The sequence below is a fragment of the Pistacia vera genome, unplaced genomic scaffold (genome assembly GCF_008641045.1).
Source record: "Pistacia vera cultivar Batoury unplaced genomic scaffold, PisVer_v2 Contig161, whole genome shotgun sequence".
Lineage (NCBI taxonomy): Eukaryota > Viridiplantae > Streptophyta > Magnoliopsida > Sapindales > Anacardiaceae > Pistacia > Pistacia vera.
In genome coordinates this window covers 88,865-96,491 of record NW_022195695.1, presented here as the reverse complement: position 1 = coordinate 96,491, position 7,627 = coordinate 88,865, and the positions used below count along the sequence as shown (strand labels likewise).

Here is a 7,627-nt window from a genome sequence, read left to right as displayed (position 1 = left end):
AAAATGATGTCTAGAATCACGTATACGAAACTAAAATACAAATAATCTCAGGACTTGTGAAAATTGAGCAGATAAAAGATGTAAATAAGACAACTAAGTTAGATTTTTGTAAATTTTTTTAATTTTAAAAATATATAAAAAATTATCGTTATAGTGGACCAACTACTGTCCATGATTTGATGAAGATAGATCTTTGTGAAAACATATGATATGAGATGTCTTTATCAGGAGAAATGACATAAAAGAATAGTAATAGTAATGTTCAAATTAATGGTACAATTTGTTTTATACGAATTCATATGTGACAAAAATAATAACATAGGTAAAAGTTGATTAATAAATGTCATATTCAGATTGTGAAAGTCTTATCTTATCCTATTGATAGTAATAGTAGCTGACTAACAATTTAATGACCAATACAGACATTAAATTATAACGAAATTTATTTCTTCGGCATTGCGTGCCTGTCATGCTACGTTATGTGGAAAGCATATTTGTACATTATTGAAAGAGAAAAAAAAAAAAAAAAAGGAAGGAGTTGGCTTTGAAAGAGAATTGTTGGATGATCATTGTCAAATAAATGACATTGTTTTTTTGTTTTTTTTCCTGCAACGTCAATGTCACAAGTCATACTAACATTCTATATTGGCAAATTTGTCATTATAATCACCAAAAAGTAAAAACAATGCATGTGAACTTATTGTGAAGGCGAATTCAATGTAGGACATCATCCTAGACCAATGGCACATCAATAGGTTTTTATAGTTTTGATATATATGATAATAATTTATGTATTAAAAATTATCAATCCCCAATGACGTGTGTCCTTTCATATGATATTAAAAAATAGTGTTTGGTTGGGGATTACGTGGGATTACTGGTTATATATCTTATATTACTAATTACACATTTAGTTATCAAGAATATAAGATTATGATAATCTTTAAACACAATAGTAGTTACTGTTAGTAATATTGGAAGTAATTTAATTATTATTTCTTAGATATTGTAAGATTACCAAGTTAATCTTTTTTTTTGTTACAATTCTATCCCTTATTAATAAATTTAGGCAATAATACCCTTATTTTTAAATTAATTTACATGAATATGACTTTTACATTTCACCCTAATTAATTAACTTTTTGGACAAAATTACCCTTGAATTCAAAACAAATTGCAGGCACCAAACCACCACCCAGCACCTCCTCGCCACCGCGGAATGGCGCACGAAAGGCGGAAATGGCTGTCGTGCGTTCCGGCTAGATCTGGCCATACGGTGCAAGATGCCTTCCTGCCTTCCGTGCGCCATTAGGTTGTGGTTTTCGACCCCCTCCAGTGGTTGCCGATGGCGACAATGGTGGCTTTTAGGGGTGATTGTTGATTTTCCAACCTTTTATATGGGGTTGTTTTTGCTAAGTTTTTAAATATAGGGGGGTTAAAAATACCAAATAATAATCTAATAACAATATTAAATAATAATATTTAATTAGAGGACATCAGTAATTAAATAACATATCCACTAATTTATTCCTTCTAACAAAATATTAATAAAACAATCCACCAATTTATTCAACTAACCAACAAACATTTTCCTAAAGATTTCCTGTAATCTTCAAGGTAATCTACTTTAATAATCTAACATTCCCAGTAATCCAACATTCCTGAACCAAACCATTAAGCGTATATTTGGTTAGGGATTCCCTGTTATTTCAGAAATGTCATCTATATTACCAACATTATTGTGTTTGATTGTCAAGTATTAAAAGATTTCGATAAACTTTCAATATCAATAGTAATCAATGTGAATTATATAGGGGATAATCTGAATTACACATTTTTAAGTATCTAAGATTATTGAAAATCTTAATTTTGTTATAATTTTACCTCTAACTAATAATATTATTGATGAGATAATAATATTGTTAATAAATATTATATTATTATATTATAATATAATATTTAATAAAAAAATAAAAAAAGAGCACATTAGTAAAAATGCTTTCCAAAAATTCTTTATTTCTCTCAATCACACATATATACCCACCAATCCCATTAATATAACAGTCTCTTTACCAACACCCCCTAATAGTAGGGGATGATTAATACGACAGTAAAAATGAAAGTTTATAATATTATTTACTATATTTGTAACATACTCGCAAAAGTACTTTGACAAAAAAAATCTTCTTCACACTATTCAAAAGGCAATGTCTTTAGGTTGATTTTTGAAGCCTAAGATTCTCCCGTAGCTGAATACACTGCACATTATGGTTGCAGATAGTTACATGAAAGAAATTTAAAAATATAACAATCACTTTGATAAAACTAAATAACTAATTCCTAACATTACAGCTTTAGCAGCAACATGCATGTACAGGTATAGGGAGAAAGAAATCAATATTATTGCCAAAGCCAAAGTTTTGCAAGTGAAATTTTGGGAGCAACTGAATGGGAAATGTATGCCTAAAAATCAGGCTTACGTTAGCCTACATCATGGGCACCAATTAGAGTTCGAAGAACTTTGTACCGCCTAGGAGCTGCCAGTCGCTCCATGATAGAAGGAATATGGTTGTATCAACTGGCAGATTCAGGTTTCGTTTATGAGTGATAGAGGGCTGCACACCTACCAAGTCCCAAGTAATTTGAGGATATTTCCTAAGTTATCAGCCATGGAGGTAAGGAAACTTCACGACACCTACCCACTTGCAGATTGTAATCATCACCTTGAATTCCTGTACTATAAATAGAGGACTCCCCTTCTCATTTTCGGGATTCTGATCCTGAACCCTCATTCTGATTGAATATTTATTTTCAGAGCAAAGATAACCCACGAGAAAGAGACTGACTTGTATCTCTCTAATACTCAATTATTGTACTCTACTCGTTGTTCGCTATACGCGACCTCTTATAATCTCTCAATATAAAGAAACAGTGGACGTAGGATTCGCTTTAGGCATCTGAACCACTTTAAAAATCATATATCTCATTTATTATTCAATCTTGGTATTGATCATAATCATTCACATGTAATTTATGAGAACAGCTTAGCACTTTGACGTGCGAGTCGTTGGTGTCAAAATCAAGCATCAACAGTTTAGTGCTAAAAGGAGGGCATGATTTAGTATCCATTTTATCAAGAATATCTTATCAATCAGCTTACTCGCGAACAAATAGCTTGTGGTCTTGAAACCGAAAGAACTAGTACCAACAGAGGAGATCCCCCGGGTAAGGATGTTACTTCTCCTGAAGTACCTCTAGTTCAACAAAGTACCGTAGCAGATATCCCTTCGAACTAGTTATGATGAATTACCTAGAGAGGTTTAACAATACTCTCCAAACAGTTGCCGAAGGCTATATCGTTTGGATCAGGTTGTACCACCCAATTTGACAGGGTAATACCACACAACGGTGCATAGACAAGGGAAAACATGTGGTAGATAATAAGCCAAAGGGCTCGAAGGGACTAGTGAATACTAGTCGTGAAGCGGGTAGAGTATATGGGCTTTGTGACTTGGTGGTATGTCGCATCATGAGCCGTCCTATGCCATATTGCATAGGCACCCCATAAGAGTGCAAGGCAGGGAGACTCCCATTATTGCCTGAATGATGGTTCTGACCATCACCCCAAGGGAAAGCCACATCCACGGGTCGGTTCTGACCCCCATAGAGGTTGAAATAACTCCCCTAGCCATTCAATGCTTCACATGGCTCCAGCCAACGTGTGTTAGTATGCCGAAGGCTCTGCCAAGGCGAGGAAGAGTCGATCTGTAGTCTTTCCTTAATGCAATCGACGCGCGAACCCACGTTGTAGAAAGTGATCCTCAGTAGCTCTGCTCCTCAGATTGAGGAGTTAGAGGGAGCTCTGGATCAGTTTAGAGCTTCACAAATGAGCGGGATAGGTCGCTGAGGCATCCCTTTTCTTTGGTAGTCTTGACGACTTTCCATCAAGGTTTAGAATGCCCAATATCGAGCGTTCGATGGGAATTCAGATCGTAGGATCATTTATGAGTTTAACAACCTCATGGAGCTTCACAGTTTCCAACTTAGTGAATGTCGCTGCTTAGTGAGACTCTAACTGCCCATGCCAGCGCTAGTTTAGATCCTTCCACCAGGATCTTAACTCGTGACAACAGATGAGCTTGATATTCCTGAGACACTTCCAGGCTATGGAAGTTCTCAAGCCATTAAGCTATCTAAGCAACATATGACAGGAGAGAATGAGTCCCTCCAGTCTCTATTGACGTTACACAAAGAGATGAATGAGGTGCTAATACACCCAAAGATTCAGTTTTATCTTATTATTGTAGGAGTTCGCTGCAAACCGACATGTGAAAGAAAACAGCCTGAGGATGATATTTCCCTACTTGTTCTACAACTCACTGAGAAGTATGTCAGAATTGAAAATTCAGTGGCTGCCTTGAATCGCCACGACCCTGGTCCTTCACTAGCGCTCCCAGTCAGAGGAAGGAAAACCGGGGAGAGAGTAATAGAAAGCCTAATCACAAATGGGCTAATGACGATTAGAGAAAGGGAAAGAAGCAGCGATCGCGACAAGAATCAGTATACTCCGCTAAATGCATCGGTATCTGATAATCCCAGATTATACAATTTATCTAGGCTTTTTGGCTGGATTTTGTATACTTCTTCTTTGTTTGTGCCTGAATTGCAATTAATTTCGTTATTTTATGTTTCAGGCAAAAACGTGCAGTTAGAACAAATACTGAGCAGAATTGATTTTCTAGACCTAGAAGCAAGCGAATCTCAAGATTCGGGGAAGTCTGAAGCGGATTTGAAGAAACTATGAAGCTTGTCCTATGGAGATCAATAAAGATTGAAGATTCAAGTAAGGAGCAAGCGGAGGGCAATTTCATTAATTCAGAATAGTGAAAACGATAAACTCTCAGGTCAGTCTGAAGTTTAGTTTTTTAAAACTGTGCGTTTTATTTTAGGCAAGAGTTTTAGGTCTTTTGGACCAACTATATAAAGGAGACTTAGTCATTTTAGAAAGGGTTTGACTTTGTTTGCGAGAGAAAGAAGAGAAGATTGGAGATTAAAACTCTTTGGATTTATCAAATAGGGAAGATTTGTTTGTTCTTCTTTTATCATCATGTTGAATGCATTGTTTATAGCTTTTATTTTGATTTGTGTGAATTTTAGTATGAACTAACCCATTTTGGGTTAGGTTTTGATGTAATTGGGATTTTAATGTTTAATCAATAGATTGATGTGCTTTTACATCTATTGCATAGATTGTGTGATTACTCTTGTTTTTATTGAAATTACTTGTTGAGCATGATGAGAATAGAAGTGAATCATCTTGTTTTTATTGAAATTATTTGTTGAGCATGATGAGACTGAGAAGGGAATCATGCATTAGCTTCTTAGGGTAATTGCCATTGTTTATTGAACGCTGAGAGAGGTTTGAGAATCAATGAAATCAATTAGGATTCCATTTAGCTTAACGAACTTGGAACTATTAGCCTTCAATTTGTTGGATGCGGAAGCTAATAGGGATAAGTAGGAAAACATAGTTGAGAAGGTAGTTTTACACATTAGGGTGTCCGATTTAACTCATGCATGTGAGTGTAGAAGTAACAGAATTCGTAGATTATTCATAAAATCTAGTGAAGTCAAAACCTTAACCGCTTTGTTTAATCGATATTTCTCTTGAATTAGCTTTGCTGTCATTAATTAGTTTTTAAATTACATAGGGATTTTGTTTTAACTTTAGCTTGTTTTCTCCCGCAAATCCAAACATCTTCCGGTTTTTCAAATTGATAAACAACTAGGAAAACAGTGCTTAACAAGCAATCCTCGTGGGGACGATCCTCTACTTATCACTTTATTACTTTTTGCGACTAGTGCACTGACTACATTGCATGTTGTAATTTCACAACCATCAAGTTTTTGGTGCCATAGGGGATTGATTTGGTGTAACATTGAACTTTTCTTGTTTTAGCTAGGTTGGAGTTAATTTTAGTTTTAATGTTTTCTAGTTTAATTGTGCTTTTCTTTTCTATTAGCATGTGATCTCATGTTCTTTTTTTCTGTCTAGTTCATGCGAAGAGCTAGACGTCATCCAGTGGTTCCTATTGATCTAGAGATAGAAAGAACCGCAAGAAGACTAACAGAGAAAGAAGAGAACGAGGGCTATAGTCATTGAGATGGCAGAAAACAGAACATTGAGGGAATTTTCAGTACCCACCGTTGATGGTAGTGGTCCAAGTATAACTAGGCCACCAGTGTAGGCACAACTTTGAAATAAAGCCGGCAATCACCAGATGATCCAACAGTCAGTACAATTTAAGGGAGATTTGAAGGAAGATCCAAATTCACACATTGCAAACTTCTTGGAGATTTGCGATACCTTAAGTCAATAGAGGTGTTAGATGACGCCATCATTAAGATTATTTCTTTTTTCATTAAGGGATAAAGCAAAGGGATGGTTAATAGCAGTACCAGTAGGAACAATCCCAACTTGGAATGAATTGGCACAGGAGTTCCTGACTAAATACTTCCTCTAGTGAAATCTGCAAAGATGAGAAATGATATCACATCGTTTCTACAGGAAGAGATGAATCATTATGAAGCTTGGGAAAGATTAGGACTACTGAGAAAGTGTCCACACCATGGTTTGCTAGTTTGGATGCAACTCCAAACGTTTATAATGGGTTGATGGTTAATGTGCAAGCGATGGTGGATGATCATATTGAAGAGCATTGCAAAACAAGACACCTAAGAAGTATGAGTTGCTTGAAGTCCTGGCAAGTAACAACTATCAGAGACCCAAGAGAGAATGCAGTCGAAGAAGTCTATGGGGATTCATGAGTTGAGCTTACAGCCATTTCAGTCCAACTACAAGCACTTCAGAAGCAATTAGGAGGTATGCCAGTGAATTCTATCAAACACCTCAACTGACATGTGATTTTTGTGTAGGTAACCATGCGAGCAATGAATGTCAGTGGGGAACACTTTGCTTTAGCTTCATCATCATCGGAACAAGTCAACTATTGGCAGGGAATCAGAGACAAAAGAACAATCCTTTTCCCAACAGTATAATCCTGGTTGGAGAATCACCTAACATTGTCTTGGGCAATCAAAATTAGCGAATAACCAATGGAATCAAAGAACAATGCCAAATATCAGTGGGGGGTGATAATCAACCAGGGATCAAAGATTGTCAAAATTGGAAGATGTGTTCGAGAAATTCTGCAAGAGACCACAGGGTTCATGAGTGAGAAGAGGGCAAATTTCAAAAACCAAGGGGCGTCATTGAAACTTGGAGGTACAGGTGGGGCAAATAGTTGAAAAGCTAAATGAGCAACCATAGGGTTCCCTACCAAGCAACATAGTGACAAATCCACGTGAACAAGTGAATGCAATAACTTTAAGAAGTGGAACAATCTTGGAAGAGGTTGAGCAAAAAGGGAAGGATAAGAACCCACCAAGTAAAGCGAAGGAAGAATCCGATGAAGAAATCGATGAAGAAATCATGGTTGAAGAGAAGCCAACAAGTCCCAAGGAAGAAGAACCAAAGAGGGAAGAGAGGCTAAGGCAAAAGAAAGAAAAAATGCCATTTCTTGAGATACCACCAAAGTTGGCACATCATACCCATCCTATACCTTTT

At 36.3% G+C, this 7,627-nt stretch overlaps 1 pseudogene; it reads right to left on the bottom strand.

Annotated features, from left to right (window-relative positions):
- Positions 1-6,535: 6,535 nt before the first annotated feature.
- LOC116125244 lies at positions 6,536-6,636 on the bottom strand (annotated as a pseudogene).
- Between the last annotated feature and the right edge of the window lie 991 nt (positions 6,637-7,627).